Source organism: Leptonotus elevatus, chromosome 2, assembly GCF_054856555.1.
Source record: "Leptonotus elevatus isolate MCC_2025b chromosome 2, RoL_Lele_1.0, whole genome shotgun sequence".
In the NCBI taxonomy this organism is placed as follows: Eukaryota; Metazoa; Chordata; class Actinopteri; order Syngnathiformes; family Syngnathidae; genus Leptonotus; species Leptonotus elevatus.
In genome coordinates, this window is record NC_141240.1 from 31,427,037 (window position 1) to 31,438,427 (window position 11,391).

Below are 11,391 nucleotides of genomic sequence, written 5' to 3' on the forward strand. Positions count from 1 at the left end.
CTGGAACTTACTCGGCGCAAAAGTTTGAGCTGAGAGTCCAGCGGCATGCTACGCGTTGTAGCTTCTTGCTAGTAGCCCGCTAGCCTACAACATTAATGTGAGTTACTCCTTCCAAACAAATCTTCCTGCCACCAATTCACTATTTAAAAATCATACACAACATATACATGGCTAAACTTGTAACTGGGATAAAAGTTCATTTTGCAGTTGATGTCACACATTGTCATCCTCATTGGATATCTATCTATCTATCTAACTGTGAGGTGTGGTTGCTTTCAGTGACAGTTCGAAAACAGCATATAATCAATCAATCAATCAATCCATGCTTTTTAATTACACAAGGATTTTTACTATTTGTAGGCTGCCCGGGTCCCTATCACCCGCAAATAGCAAGAGCACATTGGATAGAATATATATTGTGGTGATTTTTTTTTTTTAAATTTGTCTTCATGAGCATACTCAATATTGGAGTCATCCAAAAGTAATCCAGTTACATTTGAATATTATGGTACTTGGATTACATTACTAACTACATTTTTTAGCAGGTAACTTGTAACTGTAACAGATTACATTTTAAAAGTAACCCTCCCAACCCTGGTCATTGTCTTATGTCAGTTTTGTCATTGTTGTACTTTCTTTTTTTTGCAGTTGCATATTGTGACCAGCAAGGGGCTTTCATCTTAAAAACTTGGCTCAGCCAAGCAGACACACGGTTCTCTTACGATGTTCTGCTGTATGTTTATTGTCTTTGTGTTTGTTAGTGATTAAAGCAGTCTTCAAAAGCATGAACGGATCAGGATTACTAACAACCTGGATAAAACACAGTAGATGCACATAAACCATGAATCGCATACAACTGCGCTTAGACTGAGGGTTCACATCTTGAAGGTAAACAACAGCTCTGAGGAAGAGGCTTTGTCACTGTGTTTTCACATTCTTTCACTGACACTTCTTTCAGCAGGTCTTTAAGTATACATTACATGGCCCCCTTCCCTACTTCAAAGCCTTATCCATGGCTTCCTATCGCCCTGTTGCCTAATAATGTTGAAAAACAACTCGTAGTGTTCCAGTGAGGACGTGTATGCTGCGTAGTCAACATTCGTTTTGTGGCCTCACTGTGAGACTAAAAGTCATTCACGAGGCAGGTGGACTCACTGAATGACACGAAAGCATGTAAAGAATGTTCATCCCATGCTACTAAAAACATATTGTTTTCTAAAGTTGTTTTTCAAAAGTTTCCATAAATTTGCTGCTGAGCCACTCAGGACATTTATCCAGAGATCAAACAGTAGCAGCAGAAGAACACAAGGAACTTTAACCCGGAATGTTAAACCGCCTCTGTGCAGGACTTCATTTGGTCATTCAGCTTTTTCATATCAGAGCAGTAAACTTTGGAACTTTATGCCCGCGAGATATATACGCTATTTTTGAGTTTAAACGACATTTACCTCCAAATTTAAAAGTTGCTTGAAAGGAATCAAAACTGTTTCTGTATGTAGCAAATCAATGAATGAGTGAGTGAATGAGTGAATGATCGGTCAACATGTGTTATTGCACTCAATTATTATAATTGATCATATTATTTTTAAGGGGTGGAATTGTATTTATGTGTTTTAGATTATGAATCAATTGTAGAAAGCTCATTCAGGAGTTGTAAATTATCTGCTAATCGCAAGCTTTGGTTTCTAATTATGTTTGATTCATTGTCTCTGTCAAATAAACGAATAAAATGAAATTAAAATGAATATGCAGACTGATAATTACATAATACTCAGTTTTAACCCATCATTTCTGTTTTCCTGATTTTTACCCCCAGGGCGTGGCGCTCTTTGGACTCTGGTATGAAGAACTCCCACCTCCTCCATTACATATTAACATGATTGCCTTTGTTTGCATCAGCGCTTATCCAGCGCAATAGGGCAGTTTACAATTACACCCAAACTACTATTTTTAGAACAGAGCACAGCGCATGGGCGTGGCCAGTTGATTTTCAAACAAGAAACACAGGCAGGCGACTGAGGGAGTGTGTTCGTACGGGGCAAAACTTGTGAACTGATTCACTATTTCACCATAAATATACTTAACAGACGTAAAAGGTTACAACAAACTGCTGCTGTTGGTGTCTGCTGATATGTGACTGGCGATGTTATGACCGAGATCGAATGAAGGGAGTTTTCCAGAGGAATGTCTCCGCAGGGTTCGAGCATGTACAGTTAAACGGCAGTGATTTATGCCAAAAAATGTCACCGAAGACACCTATATGTGCTCTCTACATTTCGTCGGTGGAAATTGGTTCTGGAAAATACAGAACCAAACTATTGCAGGTATGTTTATCGTCTGCTTTCTCAGCGTTAGCCTTGCTGCTAGCTGCCTGCTACAACATGCTAGCTACTATACATCATGGTGTAAATGCACCAAAAATACCTTGAGTTTACCAACAGAAGCCGCTGCTGCTTAGATGTGAAAATGAATATAAAGCATCAGCGCTATAGAAAAATATATGCCTATGCCTACAACAACATGCTCGTTGATCAGTGTCTCTATAGTCACGATTTTCATTTGAATACTTTAAGCCTACCTTTGGGCTGTTACTTCTGTCGAGTTACTTTTGTGAAAGTGGCGTGGTGACACAGTGACCGCTCACATCTTGAGATGTGATCTCAAATGTGACCGCCGCCTACCCCGTGGCGTCGGCCCAGACGTCGGCTCGTCGCGTAGAAAAATGACGTAAATACACACCGCACCGACACCATGCGCGAGAAGTAATTCCACTCTGTACCATCGGCGGCGGTAGTCATTATTCCTAAAGGCAACTAGCAACCTCTTCGCGGGGGCGGGATATACAAACGTAAATAACTCATACCGGTGTTGACAGCGGCGGCGGTGTTGACAGCGGCGCCGGGGTAAACGCGGCGGCCAGTTGGTGAAGCGAAAACGGGCGCTGGAACAAGCTTCGTCCCCTTCTCGTTTCCGAACGTATGGATGTACTCTGTTGTGGCGTATCCTGGACCCTGTCGACTACTGGCTGCTACCGATCGTCGGTTTACCCGAAAAGCTTCGTCCGTGCTGCCCTCCGCGTTTTGGACGCTTTTGACGCTTCTTCGAGACCGCCGGACGGAACGGCCATGCACCCCTGCTGCTCCCGCAAGGATCGCGCTGTTAACTCTTTTACTGCCAAAAATGTTAAATAATGTTTAGTAAAAACCTACGGAGTGGCGCCAAAGACGTTAAAAGACGTGCACTATGTTTTTTTTTTGTTTTTTTGGAAACGGGCGGAGGAAAGCCTTGGGCAGCTGTGCTGAAAGTATCAAGCAGATCTAGTTAGTATAATGACTAGTTTTGGCCCCTAGATGGCAGCGATGACTCTCTTTGGACAAGATTGGGTGGGCGTCAGTAGAAGACGTGAGGCGGAGCTAGAGTGTTGAGGGGACAATGGCTGATGAAGCAACAATGGCGACCGGTTGCAAGCAGCTCACGCTTGAGCATTTTTTTCAAACACGAAAAGCCTCGACTAATGCTAAACAGCGCATTGATGACGACGATGATGATGATGGTGACTCCGAGCTCGACGTCGAAGTTAGAAGCGTTGACGCGGCGGCTATGATCACGTCGTAAAGCCTCAACGGCTAGCGATGCTAACGGTGGAAAACGAGCACTTCTGCACAAGCGGACGTTCAATCGGACGATGAAGAGTAGTCGAAAAGCATCGACTAATACTAAAGAGCGCATTGATGTCGACGATGATGATGATGTTGACTCCCGAGGTTGACGCCGAAGTTGGAAGCGTTGACGCGGCGGCTATGATCACGTCATAAAGCCTCACCGGCTAGCGATGCTAACGCCGGAAAACGCGGAGCACAACCGAGCACAGGCGGACGTTCAATCGGACGATGGAGAGTACCCCGAGTCCAATGCATATTCATCGGTGGAGCGGGTACAGTCTGATCACGGAGAAGACGCTGGTTCTGGACTACGATGCCACCAAGAATGGAGTGGATAAGATGGATCAGAACATCTACCACCCGGTATAGGAACTGAAGGACATGAGGAAGCCAGACGTAACACCACCGTAACGTAACCGTATCATGATCCTGATATTAGACTTGATGGCAACACACACTGCAGTATATACTTGCTATTCCCCGGAAAAAATGGCCAGCAAGAAAGTGTAGCGTCTGCACGCGAAGGGGCAATCGCAGTGAAACTAATCTGTTGTGCAAATCCTGTTGTGTCTCCTTGCACGCAGGGGAGTGTTACACAAAAAGAAAAACTGTCGTTGAAACATCCAAATAATTGTAAATAGTACCACAGTTGCACACATTTGTAAATAGTTTGCCAAATTGTTGTGTCAAATTGTTACACTGTTGAATGTAAATAAACGTATTTTGCTATCAAAAAACACTTTTTCATTGTTGGTGGTAGTGTTTTACATAAGTAAAGCACTGTTTAGATGTTTGTGGCATCATGGGAAAAAAAAGGTGTCAAATTCACTAGAGTGCATGAAATAATATCATTTCATTAAAAGCTTGATTTCTCCGTATTTTGGTCCAAAACAAGAGCATTTGAGTGAAACTAACCATTTTCTATTGTTGATTACTGAAGAACGGAATAAGGTAGAAACAAACTTTTTTTTTCTGATGAAAGATGAGAGTTCTTTCATTTGGTAGTATGTGTGTTTCCATAGTCCAAACACATAATTTTCTGTGGACCTTGAAAGATCAGTCAAAATGCTTAAATCGGCTGGCACCCACAGCATCCCTTTTCTGAAAACGTCTGGCAGTCAAAGAGTTAAATGCGCGGTCATTGACAAACAAAACGTTTATTTTGAGTTTTTCCTTTCCAACAACTTAGATTTCCTCTGCCTGACGGAGACCTGGACTGTCGCTGGTGAGTTCACCGCTATGATTGAATTACTATCGCCTAACTGTGCTTACTCGGATGCTCCGAGGACGTCGGGCCGAGGTGGAGGAACGGCGACTATTTCAAAAAACACATTTTAATGTAAATGATGTCTATTTACCACATCGATCAAAGCTTTGAAGCCACTTTCTTTGAAGTCGGCCAAACGGTCACTGTGCTGTGCTGTGTGATTTTCCGACCTTTTTAAACGACTTTGCAAATCTTCTTGCCAAAATCATTCTGAAATATGATCATATCCTCTTTGTGGGGGGGGGACTTTAATATTCACGTGTGCTGTTCTGAAAAAACATAAAGTCGAGTTGAGTACTGTTTACCCGTGTTCGTCCCTTCCTCTTGCCCTGTGCGCTAATTCGCCAGCTAACAACCAATCACAGTGATCAAATGCCCCCGACGGCGATTTAACATGTCGAATTTGCGGGAAACGACCCCCCCAGTGTAAATCACACAAACAAACAAGCAACAAACTGTCAATAAAAAACAAACCCCGGAAGACCTAATGAGTCAGAACACGGGCGTTAATGTTTTTCAGATGTTTGAAGACCAGTAAGGAGGACACGAGATGTACAGTATGTTGTATCAATGAAAGGCTAATTGCTTGTCGGATGGCTAACAGATGACTATACAGTGTGTACCGCCCTGGGGTCATGTTTATGTAACTCTAAACACTACACAATGGCCTAATAATGGGTAACAAAAAACAGGGGCCAACAAGGGAAGGTTCATTCTGAGGCTCCCTTCCCTCTTAAATGATCGACCTACAAGTTATAGATAACTTGTGCAGTACATATATCGTGTGACAGACGTTGATGCACTCAGTTGATACTTTTCAAAGGACACAAAACTGTTTTACAGTGAAACAGTTATTGTCCTGTGAAGGAATGAGCAGGAAACGGATTTATTTTTACGGAGTGATGATTGTACTGTATTGTTGCTTTCACTGCCCCTGTGGCCTCCTCACCCTGGGAACCAACTCCAGTCTCCTTGAGAACTGGGCCAAATGGCGGCAAATCATGCAACTGGACCTATCATATGTCATGTGCTTCACTGCTTACAGGTAATTATTAAGGCATGCTGAGAGCGCTACGCAACGGATTTTTTTTCAAGCTGACTCAAGCTGACACCCGATGCGTTGAGATGTTCAGCATGAGAGAGTATTACGAAACACGTAGCCATATTCTTGACTACTATTTGAAAACAAATCTGTAATTTCTACTATTTTATATAGATATATATGTATATATCTATAAGGGGTGTAAATTGTCTAGTACTTGGTGATTTAATTCGTATCACGATTCATAGGCCACGATTTGATTCGATACCGATTAATCCCGATACAAATCTATAAATTGATCAGTGCGATTTTTTTTTAGCTCAAATTTAGAAAATACTAATCAGTAAACTTGTACACTGTAAGATTTGTATGAAAATGTATTTATTTATCTGAAAATTCAGGCTTATAACTGAGCCACTGCATTTAACAAACAGGTTGCAGTCTGTTTCATGTTTGAACAGCACTGAAATAAATTATTAAGGCTTAATGTTCCATTAATATAACATTCTTCCATGCTTAATGTGTGAATCCTAACCCTAAGTAAGATGTTTTGTTGAATATTCCCATAAAAAAAATTATGTTTAAAAATCGATTCGACCGCATATCGAATCGATTCGAAAATTGCGCACTGTAATATTGCGATATATTGCCAAATCGATTTTCTCTAACACCCCTAATATATATATATATATATATATATATAAAAGGATAAGTAACCATTTTTGCCATCACAGAGTGATCCATTTGTTAAGCTAGGTTTAGCACTTATGTCTTTCATAACTAAAAGGCAGACTGTCTTGAAAATGCTGACTTTAATATGTAAACAATATGATGCGTCAAATCATGTAGTTCAAGTCAAAGTTGAGGTTTTCATAAGCTTTAGCCTTGCAAGTCTTAAAATTGTCAACTCGAGTCCGACTTGCCTCAGGTCACGTGACTCGAGTCCTCAACCTGTGGTGGTTATGCTAGCCATGCCGACTTGTACACAAGAAGCTCACTAAGAAAGACGACTGCGAACCTGACACCTGCCAAACAGACAATATGGTGACTGACACACTTAATGTTTCATTGAGTGTAACAGGAGAGCAGCACCATTTGCGTTTATGTAAGTACGTGCGCTTGTGTGTGCTCGCAACAATCTACATGCGCTTGCCTCACTTCATTGCACTGGAGATTTTCCATGCGGCATCCAACCATTTTCCCCCTCAGGGGAAAAACAGAAAGTTGACCCCTTTTGTAATCACTGCTCTCGTATTCTGTTTGGTTTATTCCATCGTCAACATTTCCCTAAAATCTTCCATCACGGAATCCCTTCTCTGTTTGCTTGTTGATTCAAGAAAAGCAGTTTACCCCGAGTTACCCAGCTTCTTCACACGGTTAAAGCCGGGAAACACTCACATCTCCATCTAATGATTAGACTAAGACAACAAACATCATTGTCTGCTACTCTAATTGTTGTGCACTGATTCATCGTTTCCGCCCTTGTGATTCTCTTAAATTGATCTTTAACAAAAGCAAATCACTTAACCAAGGAAAATTAAATCAGAAGAACATTTGAGGCTCATTGGGGAACAGTCAAAGTCAACTTACTCTTTTTCTCAGCAGTTCCCCAATGTAGGAATGTTTCTGCAAGAGGTTCAATGGAAAGAATAACCACGGAAAGTAATTAATTACAAGTGGAATCTGAGAAGTAAAACAAATGCAAATTTGTTTGGATTAAGAAACTATTTTCCACACAGGAAATCATTTGATCATACTGTCACCACCAGAAAAAATTATAGTATGGCAATTTTAGTGAACACCAGCAAACTTGTGGATTCACCTATATATATAAAAAAATGTTAAGGAAAAAAAAGTACTGTATATATTTTTTTGGGGGTGGGGGGGGGCAACCCCTGTTTTTCGTGGGAAATTGTCAGTTTATCCATTGTTCTTTCACGAATATATTCTATTTTTTTTTCCAGTTTTCCCAGTCGAGCATATGATTATGACGAAACAATTGAATCACAGTCAGCCACATGATGACTCGTAATGTACACTACTAGACTATCCTTTTTTATTGTTACTGTCAATTAATTGTCACGTTTGCTTTTTGTAGCACCATTGAGGCATCTCTTGCGCCATGGTATTCTTAAATTCTGTTATTGTGAAGTGTTTTTTTTTTCTCATCTGCAGACTTCATACAAGTCACTGTGAAAAACTAGGCAAATCAATGAAATCATCTTTAAGGACCAACCAGATCAGTGGCCTGATTTCAATACAATAGAGCATGCTTGTCACTTACTGAAAAAGATACAAGTGAAGTGATATATAGTTAATATTTGTTTGTTTTTTGATTTATCAACATTTTTTGAAGAATTTTTGGGGTTAAAAAAACATAACAAAACATTTAATACTGTAATTAAAAAAAATTAAATACAAATTACATGTATTGTAGAGTATTTTTACTTGATGTAAAAAGTTTGAGAACCACTGCTTTAAAGAGTCAAGCCTGTGATGCATGACCACAGACGCCTGTGGTCCACCTTCCTCTTATTTAAATCAGGCTTCTTTTCATAATCACTCCAGCTGCATCATAGGATCATTATCATTGCAATAATAATAATAATAATAATAGTAATTATTATTATTATTATTAAATCATTCCAGATGGTGCATCTTGTCCTTTTCTGCTTTGTATTTTGCTGCTGTTGAGTTCAAAACATAAGTCACGTGTCACCATACAGGGGTCTTGAGAACCAGCTACACCACAGAAGGCTCTTGGGTTCATACAATATGGACACGTTTGTACTGTATAAGAATTCCTGAGTCGTTTACTCTCGTCTTTGTCATCTGTTTCCTGTCCTCTCTGTGGCCTCTCGTTTTGTTTGCAGGACAATGCCACTGATGGATTTTCTCTTGCGCAGAAAATGTGCACAAAAGACCCAGATGAGACCAAAAAAAAATGCATTTACAGAATGCAAAGAAAACTGAATTTTCAAGAAATTCTATTTGAAAAAAGGGCCCAAAATTCACCAAAATGTTTTTACGCTTCAAGGGGTGGATTTTGAAGCGTATAAAAAAAAGGAAAATGTAAATTTCGGCTATGGAAACAGGTTTTGCGAATAAACGCAGACAAGACCGGATACACGTCACACGTTTTGACTGGATATTACGGTTTATCTATGCTGTATACCGCCACCCAGTCCCCTCTCAATATTCGCAAAAGAACAGATGGAAACGGGCATAAGTCGCATGTCTGTTTTGCCCATTTTCAGTAAATTCCCTTAAAAATTTTGAAACAATTAGATGGAAACCCGACTTTTATTGAGATTATCTGTGGGAAAGCTTTTGTGTTATGAAATAATTGATTCTTCCATCCATTTTCCATAGGCTAAAGCTCATTAGGTCACAGTTGAGTCGGAGCCCAGCCGGCTATAGACTGTTCAACAATCAATTCCTAATGAATTAATTTCTTTAAAAATTGTATCCCCATCATGTCTCTCTTTCAAAAATGCATTCATCCTGCACAAGGTACTTATGGTTCAGGTGTGTTAAACACATTAGTGACGCAGGCCACATTGTACAGTAGTTAAAGAGCTTCTTCGGCTAGACCCAACTTTCCATAACCCTTTGTGGAAAATGTCACTGGGGTAAGGCTGGATGACAAGATTCGTATTTGTCATATGCCCAATAAAAACACAACGGTAGCACTGACCAATGAAATTCTTACCTTGCTAATCTGCCAACACTTGTACAAAGAAAATTCAAAGATTAAAAACAAAAAGAGTCATTTTAAATAATGAAAAATGAATACTGAAGGAAAAAAGATGGGTGATGAACATAATAATTTTTTTTTTAATTTAAATAATAAAATAAAGTATTTTTTTTACTTGCGACTGTAACACTGAGATTTCTCTTAAAATGTAAAGTGCATTACAAATACAATTTATTATTATTATTATTAATTCAAACCAAAAATTACCAAACCAAGAAAGTGTAGAGGTGGGCATTGAGGGCCGGAGTCCTGCAGGTTTTGCATGCTGCCCTTCTCCAACACAGCTGATATATGATCAGCTCATCAGCAAGCTCCGCATTAGCCTGATGACGATCCTGTTGATTGGAATCACCTTGTGTTGGAAGTGAGAAACTTCCAAAACCTGCAGGACTGCGGCCCTGGAGGACCGAGATTGCCCACCTCTCTTTTAGTGGGACAAGTTGGAAGTAGCCCGCGGGCCTTGACTTTTTAAATAAGAAATGTTTCATTTTGTTCCTCTAATTGGAACCAAGTTTAGACATCAATCAACAGAGGCTGCAATGCAAACATTTATCCACCCATCAAACCTCTCAGATCCGGAATCTCCTCGTAGCCATAGGGAGCAGGAAAAACCAGATTGGCTGTCAGTCAAGAGTAAAAGACGCTCGGAAGGCAATGGACACAGGTACGGTGTATGAGCATCCTGGAAAAACAAAAACAGACTGGAGGTGAGGGTGGGTGGGGGGGATTTAAGAATCAGGGAGATTAATCAGAAAGAGCAAGAATTTAGGAAATTGAAGGTGTGTGTGTGGTGGTGGAGGCGCGGTTGTCATGAAATAGGACAAGCAGTGATGTCACGTCGAAATAAAGACGGCACTTCTTGAGCACAACATGATAGTTGTGGGAGGCGGCGTGGTCAAGTGAGTGCGGGCGTGTGTGCTCAGTGCGTGTACGCAAGTGCAGCGCATGTTTCCATTCAAATTGGAAGTTTGTTTAGAGAAGCATGAGAAGCGAGTTTGCAGATGTGGACGTGTTGAACACAACTCTGTGCATTTCAGAGCTCTCCTCCATCAACTGTGACAGTCGAGACGTTGTTTTTTTTTCATGTCACTCCACACTTAATGTTTGTGTACGTGCTGCAGGGGAACTGCAGTACACACATTAGGAAATGTATATTCATTATTGTATCATGTGCACTCCCAGCAATCAAAAAGTCTACTGTGCACGCTACTCTGGATGCCTAGAGCCCGCCAAAAGCCATTGCCTGGTGCATCATAATTGGATTAAATGTACTTTTTTTCCCATGTCACAACTTATTTGTTGGCTATGGTTTTAACTCAATTTAACTTTTCATATACTTAACTTACTCTGTGCTCATAAAAATATACTTACTATAGCGTGTTTTGCATAATAAAAATGGAAAATGGAGCAGGGGCAAAGAGGGAAACTCATTCCAAAGTTTTTTGTTTATTTGTCTGGGGCCCTGTAGAGAAAACATTAAACTCAATGGTAAAGCTGCTCTGTGGCAGATTGCAGCCTTGTAGCTAATTTTTCCATCTTAAGACCTTGGGCTCTATTTTCATGTCTAGTGCAAAGCACAGTCTTAACTGTGCGCATGTTTGGTGTTTTCTTTCTTTTGGTATTTTGCCTGATTCGTGCCGTAGGAGTGAATGCAGCCAACTCC

The 11,391-nt window shown here is 40.5% G+C and overlaps 1 protein-coding gene across 1 annotated transcript in view; it reads right to left on the reverse strand.

Moving 5' to 3' along the window:
• fam3a (FAM3 metabolism regulating signaling molecule A) overlaps nucleotides 1–10,393 on the reverse strand; it is a 35,936-nt gene extending 25,543 nt beyond the window's left edge. The window contains exon 1 of the mRNA XM_086068484.1: nucleotides 10,295–10,393. The gene's annotated coding sequence lies outside the window, so the exon portion shown is untranslated. The remainder of the gene's footprint in view (nucleotides 1–10,294) is intronic.
• Between the last annotated feature and the right edge of the window lie 998 nt (nucleotides 10,394–11,391).